The sequence below is a fragment of the Zalophus californianus genome, chromosome 5 (genome assembly GCF_009762305.2).
Source record: "Zalophus californianus isolate mZalCal1 chromosome 5, mZalCal1.pri.v2, whole genome shotgun sequence".
NCBI classification, from domain to species: domain Eukaryota; kingdom Metazoa; phylum Chordata; class Mammalia; order Carnivora; family Otariidae; genus Zalophus; species Zalophus californianus.
The window spans coordinates 24561349-24573896 of NC_045599.1; the positions used below are offsets into that span (position 1 = coordinate 24561349).

General features: G+C 35.7%; 1 pseudogene; it reads right to left on the bottom strand.

The window, feature by feature from the left end:
- Window positions 1-11302: 11302 nt before the first annotated feature.
- Window positions 11303-12276, bottom strand: LOC113929409 (annotated as a pseudogene).
- Window positions 12277-12548: the final 272 nt, after the last annotated feature.

The window sequence follows — 12548 nt, forward strand, 5'->3', positions numbered from 1 at the left end:
GGGAGGGGTGGGGGGCAAAGGAATGAAGGGGGTCAAAAGGTATAAATTTCCAGTTATAAAAATGAATGAGTCATGAGGATGTAATGTTACACTAAGTGAAGTAAGTCTGACAGAGAAAGACAAATACTCCATGATGTCACTTATATGTGAAATCTAAAAAAAGCTGAATTCCTAGTAACAAAATGTAGAATGGTGGTTACCAGAGGTTAAGTAAGGATGGGGGAAAAGGAAAGCTATCAGTCAAAGGGTATAAACTTTCAACTGTAATGTGACTTCTGGAGACCTACAATACACAGCTTAGTGAATATAGTTAACGTATTGTATACTTGAAATTTGCTGAGTAAATCTCAAGTGTTCACCCACACACACAGATAACTGTATGAGGTGATGGTAATATTAATTAGCTTGATTGTGGTAATGATTTCACAATGTATGTGTATATCAACACATCACGGTGTACATCTTACATATGTATAATTTTTATTTGTTAGTCATACCTCAGTAAGTTGGAACAACAAAAACCCTAATTTTGTGAAGCCACTGCTTACTTAACAGTTGTTACAACTGAATGCACCTCTTGTGATATATGTAATGATAAGAATGGAAGCACCATATTTTAATAGAATATATGCAATATAGAGAATAATAAAATTAGGATGCACTATTTAAAAATAGTGGATGTGTCATAAATTATTTAAACATTCAACAGGTAAAGGGCATTTAGAATATTTTCAGTGTTTTGCTATTACAACAGTGATATGAAGGGATTATTTGTACATATCTATGCCGGTCTACCTTTTCTACCATTTTTTTACCATTTTGCATTCTTTGAGGTTTTTTGGATCAAACTTTTGTTCAATCTGCCATCTCACTAATTCATATTTTATCTAGGCTTCTTCTTATTCTTAGACCATTATTATGTGTTTTTAGATTTGAGTATTTATTTGTGAGTTTATATCTCTGTGTATGTATCTACATTCATTAAATATTTTATATATATATTACAAAAATATGGAACACTACATCAAAAACTAATGATGTAATATATGGTGATTAACATAACATAATTAAAAAAAAAACAAATACACAAAAATCCAGGGACACACCAGACAATCAATACGCAAATAGTGGTCAAGATCATTGCCTCTCAAAGGTTGTGACTTTCTTGGGCTATGAAGATCTTTGGGGATGGTGCTTGCCTGTGCTGCCCGTGGTTTGTCTGTCCTTACAGTTGTGGTTCTTGAGATTTTTGTGAAATATAGGGAAACTCCCATGTCAAAGCTAAAAACTGAGCTCTCAGCTACATCCTGTTCATCTCTCTTAATCCTGTTTCCTTTGCTCCTTATCCTTCATTGAGCATCCCAACGCTGCCACCTGCATCCTCCAACAAATGACATTTGGAGTCATATTCACTGTGGCTGTTTCCACCATTTTGGCAAAAAACCATCACTGTAGTTCTGGCTTTCAGAATCACACCACCAGGGAGAAAGGTGAGGCAGTGGTTACTCTTAGGGGCACCCAATTCTGTCACCCCCATCTGCTCACTGATTCAAGTGACTTTCCGTGTAGTCTGGTTGGGATCCTCTCCCCCTTTAGTTGACCTAGATGCACATTCTGAGCCTGTCTTCCATATCACTGTGTGCAGTAAGGGCTCTGTCATTACGATCTACCTTTCCTTAGGATATTTGGGTTCCTTGGCTCTTGCAAGCTTCACCTTGGCTTTCTTGGACAGGAGCCTGCCTGACACTTTCACTGAAGCCAAGTTCCTGACATTCAGCATGTTGGTGTTCTCTAGTGCATGGATCACATTCCTCCCTGTGTAGAATAGCACCTAAGGGAAGGTCATGGCAGCTGTAGAGATCTTTTCTATCTTGGCTTCCAGTGCTTGGTTACTAGGATCCATCTTTGCCTCAAAGTGCTGGAATATTCTCCCAAAGCCAGATAAGAATACCTTGCCAGGATTAAGTGGTAAAACAAACTCTAGGGTAGGGGCGCGTGGGTGGCTCAGTCAGTTAATCAGCTGACTCTTGATTTTGGCTCAAGTAGGGGCTCTGTGCTCAACCTACTTGAGATTCTCCCTCTCCTGCCCCTCCCCCCACTTGCACTCATGCTCTCTCTAAAATAAGTAAATAATAAAATCTTTTTTAAAAAAACTCTAGGGGAATGTAAATATGCTAAGGCTGTACTTCATGGATTTCATCAAATATTTAGAAAGGCTGAAAATTAAGCAATACTTGAGCATTCTCTCCCCACACCTTGCCATGGATACATAAATGTTCTAACATTATTTTCCCCAATTTGAAATGTCATGGTTATTATAAACTAAATTCATATATATAAATTTGCGTTCTGGATTCACTATTCTTTCATTGATTCTTTCCCTGAATGAAACCACACTGTGTTAATTTCCTGGATTACATAGCATTTTCCGACAGCTGATAGCACCTGCTCTTAATTGTTGATCTTTTTCAGTTATTTTGTGCTTATTCTTACAGATTTTCTCTTTGATTTGACTTTTTGAATTGTCTTGGCAATTTCCATAATACATACTAATAGATTTGGATTACAATCATTTTGAATTTAAAGATTAAATTGTGGAAGAACTGACCCCTTTGCAATAAAGTTTCCCACTTGGGAATATACTTTATCTCCATTTTCATTTTCATTTTATTTATTAATGTTTTGTTATATTTTCTGACTGGTTATTTGGGTTGTTAAGTAATGTATTGTTTCTTATACATTTCTTGAGCTTGTTGGTTCCAATTAATTGTAAGTTGATTCTCTTGGACATGTAAGGTGCAAAAATTAATATAATAAAATGTTTCTGCTTAAAAAAATCCAGGGATGCAAAAAATATATATTATAAAAATAATATAAAGATATAAAATATTTATATGGAATAGATAATATGTTAAATAATAGTAAGTATTATATATATTTATATTTAAGGTCTAAGCACCAAAATAGTGTTTTTTAAAAATATTTATTTATTTATTTTAGAGGGAGAGAGAGTGTGAGCAGGGGGAAGGGCAGAGGGAGAGAGAGAATCCTCAAGCAGACTCCCTGCTGAGTGGGGAGCTGGATGCGGGGTTCAATCCCAGGACCCTGAGATCATTACCTGAGCCCCAAATCAAGAGTCAGTGGCTCAACCAACTGAGCCACCCAGGGTCCCCCAAAATAGTTTATTTTAAAGAAATACATTTCTTTTATTATGAATAAGAAAGACTTTTTAGGATATTAATTTAGGATATTTAGGATATACTTTTAAGGATATTAATTCTATGTTAAGGATATTAATTTTATTTATTTGTAGTTTTATTCTGTTTTTCTCTGATATGTCTATTTAACTGTAATGTTAATTTTCATATAATTTAGGTTTGGCAGTTACAACCTCCTCAACCCCTACCAGCCTTTCATGTTTCCTTCTGAATACCTGAAAATTCTTAGAAAATTCTAGACTGCAGTTTAAAAAGCAAGAAACATTTCTTTGGTTTACATAATGGTCTCTGAAGACTTTGCTGTTAATGTAGATTTTTACTACTATACACTTATCTTTGCTGCAGGTAGATAGTGATGATACCTGGGAGCAGGCATAGCTTATGAGTCCCTGATTTTCAGGATTCTGGCTCCTTGAAGCTTCTTTGTGTTTGTGAGGTATCTGTGACACTTATCATATTCATTGGCTCAGTCTGGGTGTGTCTAGTGTGAAAATATCCACTTCACAAAGCTGTGCTCTTTGGTTTATTGGCAAGGGGATAGAGTGGGGAGTTCTCAGAGTCCGTTGTTCAGACAGTAGAGAAAGTTCAGCCAAAATGTACATTTCCCTCATTACCACTGAGGTCAAATATCTTTTCATACATTTTATTAACCAGTAGTATCTACATTTTTATGAATTATATGTGTGTACTCTTTACCTCTCTCATATTGTGTGTGTGTGTGTGTGTGTGTGTGTGTTTGTTTTTAAGTGATTTAAGGGAATTTTGCCTACTTTATATATTAAAAATACTTTCTCCCTATGTCATTTGCATTTCTCAAATCATTTGCTTTTTTCTATTAAGAATTTTTTAAATTTTATTGTAACTTTTTCTTTAAGATTTTATTTATTTATTCATAAGAGACAGAGAGAGAGACAGGCAGAGGGAGAAGCAGGCTCCCCGCCGAGAAGGGAGCCCGATGCGGGACTCGATCCCAGGACTCTGGGATCATGACCTGAGCCGAAGGCAAACGCTTAACGAATGAGCCACCCAGGCGCCCAAAATTTATTGTAACTTAAATGTGTTACTTTCGGGGTGCCTGGGTGGCTCGGTCCTTACGTCTGCCTTCGGCTCAGGTCGTGATCCCAGGGTCCTGGAATCAAGTCCCACATCGGGCTCTCTGCTCGGCGGGAAGCCTGCTTCTCCCTCTTCTACTCCCCCTGCTTGTGTTCCCTCTCTCACTGTGTCTCTCTCTGTCAAATAAATAAAATCTAAAAAAAAAAAAAAATGTGTTACTTTCATTTCTGGCTTTTTCTTTTTCTAGCTTTTGCTTTTTGAAGATGTTTAAGAAAGCTTTCTTTTGGGGCACCTGGCTGGCTCAGTCAGTAGAACATGTGACTCTTGATATCAGGGTCATGAGTTCAAACCCCATGTTGGGTATAGAGATTACTTAAATAAATACATAGATGGATAGATAGATAGATAGATAGATGATAGATAGATAAAAATTATATTTTAAAAAAAGAAGGCTTTCTTTCACCCAGGGTTATACATGCAGTTGAATATCTTTATCTCCAGTAACTTTTATTTCAAAACGTAGGTCTTAATAAGTCCTGGGGATATAATGTACAGCATGGTAATTATAGTTAATAATACTATATTACACATATGAAAGTTTCTAGGAGAGTAGATCCTTAATGTTCTCATAACAAGAAAAGAATTTTGTAACTAGGTATGATGACAGATGTTAACCAAACTTAATGTGGTGATCATTACATAATATATACAAATATCAAATCATTTCATTGTACACTTGAAGTTAATATAATGTTATATGTCAACTATACCTCAGTAAAAAAATAAAAATTTAGATCTTTAATTTTCTTGGAATTTAATTTGATAAATGAAGTAACAAAGGAAACATGTTAAACATTTTTTCTGAATGGTAGTTGCCTAAACTTTCTGTATTGACAAGACCATAATATTCCCAATGTCTTCTGGTGCCATATCTATCATAAACCAAGTTTCCATATAATTATGAATCATAATATTGTGGACTTATTAATTCTGTTTTGTTTATTATTTAAGCCTCAAAAATTCTTTAATTTTATAATTTTCTGTATAGAAATCTTGCATTTTTCCTTAGTTTTATTCCTTGATATTCAAGTTCTTGCAGCTATTTTGAATGGATAAAAATTTTTTTCTAATGTTTGTTGCTGACATATAGAGATGTACTTGATTTTGTTAATTGATCTTTTGTCCTGCAAATTTCCTAAAATTACTTAATTCTAATAATTATCTGCTAATAGTAATACTACTAATTTATAATTTATGATATATAATTTATAACTTATCTACTAATTCTAATAATTTAGCTCCTTTTTTTAGTTCTATATGCACAGTCACATGGCCTGTAATGTTAACAGTTTTATCTCTTCCTTTCTAATTCTTTTGCATTTTATTTTTTCTTGCCTTATTAAACTAACTGGGCCCACCAGTACAATGATGAACAATGACAACATTGGGTACCCTTGTCTAATTCCCAATCTCAGAGGGAAAACTTCTAACGTTCACCATTGTGAATGGTTTTTTATGTGGATCTGTTAGTAGATATCCTTTATCTGATTAAAAACTTGCCTTTATTTTTTAGTTTGCTGAATGGCAAATATTAGAATATAAAATACATTAGAATGGATGTTGAGAAAATGTTTCTTCTGCATCTACTGAGGTGATAGTATGATATTGTTTCCTTGGTTCTGGTCATGTGTATGAACAAAATGATTGGCTTGGGGTCAGTAAGTCAACCTTGCATTCTTTGAATAAATCCTAGTTTGTCATAGGGTCCTGGCAGGAAAGCGATGACCCAGTGAAATTGAATATTTTGAAGATAGTTAAGTAAAAGGGTGATTTAAAAAGATACGGACTAGAAAATCAAAACACCACAAGAAGTTTAATAGTGAAGCCCTGTTACTGTCCCTAGGCCTGCAGGCATGAGTGTTGAGAGTAGTTACAGAACTGGAAGGGAGTTGCATACAGAGGGATGCCTGTTAGAAGCTGGAGGAATTCATAAACCAGCCTTAGTCTCCTTCTTTCTTCCAATCTCTAACTATTGCTCATCAGCAGCCAAATCCAGATGAAAGCTTAAGGGAAGAGAAGGGCACTAATGCAGTCCTTGTAAGTTATTCTTCCATTGTACCAAGTGGGGTGGATCTGAAAGAGCTACAAAATATGTCAAGTATGGACATGGGTTGATCTTTTCATTTACTTCTGGATTCAATTTTTGTTTTTACATTCAGAAGTGAAATTCGCCTTGAGATTTCCTGTCTTATAATTACTTTTATGCTGGCCTTATTTTTGTGTGTTTGGTATATTTCTTTTTACTGAGGTGTAATTAACATATCGTGTTATTATGTTCATTTTCGGTGTGCAACATATTGATTTGTCAATTCTATACATTACTCAGTGCTCATCACAATAAATGTAGTCACCATCTGTCCCCATACCACACTATTGCAGTATTATTGACTATATTCCCTATGCTGTATTTTTCATCTCTGTGACATTTATTTTATAACTGGAATTTTGTACCTCTTAATATCCTTTATTTGTTTCTCCCATCTCCCTACACCCTTCCCCTCTGGCAACCACCATTTTTTCTCTATATTTAAGAGTCTGGTTTTTGTTTGTTCTTTTGTTTTGTTTTTTAGATTCCACATATAAGTGAAATCATACGTTGTCTTTCTCTGTCCGACTTATTTCACTTAGTGTAATACCCTTTAGGCCCATCCAAAATGTCCCATATGGCAAGATCTCATTCTTTTTTATGTTTATATACACATCTTTTTTTTTTTCAGGGCAGTTTTCTAGTCATACTTTATTTTCCTGTTTTTGTCTTTTTTTAGTTTTTATTAAATAAAAGGAACAGAGAGAGGGGGCCTGTGGTTTCTCAGGGCTGTAGGGGAGAACCACAGGCCCCCCAAACCCTCTGTTCAAGGTGCATTGTGCAGTGAGCTTGAGGTGTAAGCTGGGTGGACAGGGCAGCTGGTAGTGCTAAGAGAGTCAGAGGTTGGGATCTATGACCCATCCAGCCCTCCCAGGAAGACTCAGTGGGCAGTATATACACATCTTTTTTATCCATTTATCTGTGGGTGGACACTGGGTTGCTTCCATACCTTAGCTACTGTAAATAATGCTGTTAAACATAGGGGTGCATATGTCTTTTATAATTAGTGTTTTCATTTTCTTTGGGTAAATACCCAGTAATGGAATTGCTAGATGATACGGTATTTCTGTTTTTAATTTTGGGGGAAATCTGCATACTGTTTTTCCACAGTGGTTGCTCCAGCTTACATTCCCACCAACAATACACAAGAGTTCCCTTTTCTGGGCACCTGCACCCCAACATTTATAGCAACAATGTCCACAATTGCCAAACTATGGAAAGAGCCCAGATGCACGTCAACAGTTGAATGGATAAAGAAGATGTGGTATTTATATACAATGGAATACTATCAGCCATTAAAAAAAGATTGAAATCTTGCCATTTGCAACAACATGGATGGAACTAGAGGGTATGATGCTAAACGAAATAAGTCAATCAGAGAAAGACAGTTATCATACGATTTCACTCATATGTGGAATTTAAGAAATAGAGGAACATTGGGGAAGGGAGGGAAAAATAAAACAAGACAAAATCAGAGAGGGAGACAAACCATAAGAGACTCTTAATTACAGGAAACAAACTGATGGTTGCTGGAGGGGTGGGGTATGGGGATAGGGTAACTGGGTGATGGGCATTAAAGAGGACACATGATGTAATGAGCACTGGGTGTTACATGATGAATCACTGACCCCTGTCTCTGAAACTAATAATATACTATATGTTAATTGAATTTAAATCAAAAAAGAAAAAAAGAGTTCCCTTTTCTCCACATCCTCACCAACATTTGTTATTTCTTGTCTTTTTGATATGATATGCTGTCCTTATTAAATAGGTTGGGATTTTAAATATTTTTCTCTTCTCTCAAAAAGTGTTTTTAAGATTCATGTTATTTCTACCTTAAAAATTTTTAGAATTCACTGGTAGAGACATCTTATATCAGTTACATCTTTTTTTTTTCATATTGGTCTGAACAAGGATTTATCACTTACCAATCCTATCAAAAAAGATTATTTCAAAAAAAAAAGATTATTTCATTAATCTCTATTCATTATTTTCTTCCTTGTCCTTTATCAAGGTTTAATCCTCTATTCTGTTTCCTTTGCATTGAAATAGATGCTTAGCTCACTGAGTTTGAATTTTATTTCTTTTCTAGTATGAATTTCAGTATGTAAATGTGCTAGTTTATCTACATAAGTTTTGATCTATAAGATTCTTTTTATGCCCTATCTACCATTTGATTCAAAATATTTTTCATTTTCATTCTTTGACTCATAGGTTATTTCAAAGTTGTTTTCTTCTTAATTGCCAAATATATGGACTTTTCTTTCTTTTAAAATACACTTTTTATTTGTTTTTTTTATTCCTAGCCTAATTGCACATTGGTCAGAGAGCACACGTATGAAATACGTACAATTTCAGACCTTTGAAATTGTTGAGATATGCCTTCTGACCCAGCATGTGGTATTTTTTTTCTCAATGTTTTATGTGTGCTTGAAAAAAAATGTTTATTCTACAGTTTCTGTTTACAAGATTCTTTATGTATCCACTCAGTCCATTTTTTTATGGTATTCAATTTGTTGTATTCTTAATTTTTTTCCTTGATCTGTCAGTTACTGAGAAAAGTGTGGTTCACTGTCAGGAATGAGAAATGTATCCTTGTGACTGAATTTATTTCTCTTTACAGTTTAGTCAGTAAAATACATGATTTTCTTTAGTTTTTTCCTAACTTATTAGTATAAATTTGTATATATTGTTCCATAATTTCCATAAGTTTAAATGGAAAGGCTATGGAATACTTTCATTTAAATACACAAGAATAAAATTGCAAAAAAAAGGAATAGAATTACATGTGATTATAATAAACATATATGATGTTAAATATCTTGTTCCTTTAGAGGAAGAGGCATTGAAACAGCCATTATTAATGTGTCCTTTACTGATATGTTGCCAAAATTTCTTCCATCCTAGTACATGTCATTTTGCAAATGATTAAGAAATTAATTACTCTCCCTTAACCTCTGTGCTAAGGTAAATGCCACATTGATTGAGAGGCTTTGATTTGGCTTATACTACTTTCTCAGTCACATCATATGTGGTTTTATACAATATTGTGTTCTTTTTGACATTATGCTTACCTATTAGAAAGGTCGTAAGGGTGGAAAAGATTAATAGGATTTGAGGCTTCAGGTTTGCCATGTCTTTGTGCAGTCTTGACCTGTACTTTCATGGAACTGGAGCATAATTAATGCTTCCTCCGATTTATGATTTCCACTGCTAGGAAACTACGAGAAAGTGCTCTTGCCTGGTAGCACTCTCTTGTCTGTCTGTAGATATGTTGAACAAGAAATATAGATTTTTTTCATAAATTCCATCTTTTGAGATTTGTTTGTAGTATTTTAGTTGCTACTTAATAAAACATATGTTACACCTTGACCCTAAAGCCAAATTTGAATACCTGCTCTCATTGTATGTCTGTGGGGTATCAAAATGAAACAATTTCAGCTTTTGACCTTTGGAGCAGAAAGCAGTTCTAATAATTAACTCTCACTGCATAACTATATTCAGAAAGGGACCTTCTTCACTGCAATGACAGGATATTAAGCTGGAAAGCATGAAAATAGCTTCAAAATGTAGCAAGAGACCAGGGCTGCCAAGGATGGGCAGACACTTACACCTACTAACCCACAAGAGATAACTTTGGCCTTGAGAGAACATTGCTGAATGTATAAATGACACATCAATGGGAAAACTGTTGACAGAGCAGTAACCATCATCCTTGAACTCTTTCCTCCACCAGAACAATTTTATGGTTTCTTAGTCCTTCATCGTTGTAAATGATTCATAAACCTCTTGAATAGAAGTAAGATCATCTGGCTATTATAAAATTACATAAAAATATTTTACTCAAAGGCAACCAGACAGATTACATGCCAGACAGGACTATGTGGTAAAAATGCACTATCTACTCACTCCTACACAGCCATTCTGAGAGATTGTGGGAGAGTACAATGTAATATTCAGGTACCCTTTAAGGAATAAACAATGAACATATTATCATTAGGGAAGTTTAGCCTCGTGTGAGATAACTTTTTTTAATTATTTATCCTCAATATTTCCATAAGAATTATCTTCCTAAAATGTATTGAGTTATCCTATTTTACTATAGTATTCATTCACTTGCCCCCAAGAAATAAGTTCAAAAGCTTTTAATTTGACATTCAAGGCTCTTTATGATATGACCACAAGTTATCTCTCCAGCCAAATTTTCCATATTTCCACTCTGTATTCTGACCTAGAATTCTGTGGTATTTTCTGTTTCCCAATTATGTCAGGCAATTCTCTATCTCCTATCTCCTTATACTGGCCATGCTCCTGTTTCAATCTGCAATGCTTTCCCCAGTTCACTTAGAGTGAAAAATCATGGCATTGCTCAAATGAAGATTTCTTCTCTTTGAAACCTTACTGGATTCTCAGAATGCATTTTTCCTTGCCCCTGGCTCTCACAGTACAGTACTTGTATTTCCATTTGGTGCTCATTTCACTGTCTCTCCCAAAGATTTGAAGGTCACTGTGGGCAGTGTCCATGAGTAATTGATCTTACGTTTCCAAAGCTTGGCAATAACTAGCATTTATTTATTGGTCATTCTGTGCAGGATGCTATTTGCTTGAGATACAAATATGAAAAGACAGTATCCCTTGTCTGTATTAGGTGCTTATTAAATATATGTTGAGTGACTGAATTACACAGGAGGGTCCTTAGTTCTCTGTTGCTGACAATAAGTTCCCATCATCTTAAATAGTGTATGGTTGTAGAAAATCTAATAAACAGAATGAAGGAAGTTATTTTTTAATACCCCATTTGGAAGTTCTCTTTTTTTTCAACTCCTCTGCTTTTTTATTTCAGGTTATTTCCAACAGTTTCATTAATAAAAGTTTAACACAGACAGCTGCTTGATGAATAAGTTTATTATTGTCTTTATTTGAAAAATCTTCATAGAAAATTGTGGTTTGGTTTATTAATTCTCAGCAGCCCGCTCCTGAGCTCTAAGGAAGCTTGCCTTCTTCTGAGCTACCCAATCTTTCTTTTGGGCAAGAGACATTTTGGGACGGTTCCACCTCTTCTTTTTAACTTCTTTCTTAGGCTTCTTCTCATAAACTGGATTCTCTCGTATAGCAGCATGAGCTTTCTTATACATCTCCTCCATCATGTCTGGAGTTACGTTGTTCTTTATGTTATTGAGAGAATTGTTTCTTGTAAGCATCTTCATCTTCTTCCATTAGGTAATGCATATAATCTACAACATTCTGACCCATGATGTGTTTTCAATGTACTTCTGCATTGAATTCCTTGCTTTCTGAATCATAACCAGGGAATCGTTTGGTACTGTGAGGGATAGACAAGCCTCCATTCACTGCTCCCTTGAGGGCCCCAAAAACTTTATTTCCAGTAGTAGTACTGGGAAGCCCTGCATCCAAATAGCAGGTGAAGGCACCAGGTTGACCATCAATGCTTTCCACATTGTATTCATCTCCAGTCACTTCCACTCGGCCTTCATAGATCTTGTCCATGCCAAACCTATTTAGGAGCCTGTGGGCCAGCAGCAGGCTGGTACAATATGCTGCAGCATAATTTGTCAGGCCAACCTTCACACCACACTTTGGGAGTTCATGGGCATAAGCCACACAAACTATCATATCTCCTTCTATGCGGGCATAAGCAATCTGACAAATGATATCTCTGTTGGTTACACGAACTATCATCCTGTATTTAGGTGTGTTGTACTTATTTTTGTCTTGAATTACCAAGCGTTTCCAGGCATAATAATCAGTTTTACCCTCTCATCATCTTCTAAATTTCACTTGGTATCTCTTGAAGTAAGCCTTATTCTTGGCAACCTTAACAAACCCCATCCTGCGGAACAGAGACCAGCATCCGAGGCTCGCCACAGACCAGCAGGCCCCCCCATTTGGAAGTTCTTATGAAGTAAATAAGTGCAGTCAGGATATTTCACAACGGAAGAACATTGGATCACTAATTTAGAAATTCCCCATTGCTGGGGTGCCTGGGTGGCTCAATCGTTAAACGTCTGCCTTCGGCTCAGATTATGATCCTGGGGTCCTGGGATCGAGCCCCGCATCGGGCTCCCTGCTCAGCAGGAAGCCTGCTTCTCCCTCTCACTCCCCCTACTTGT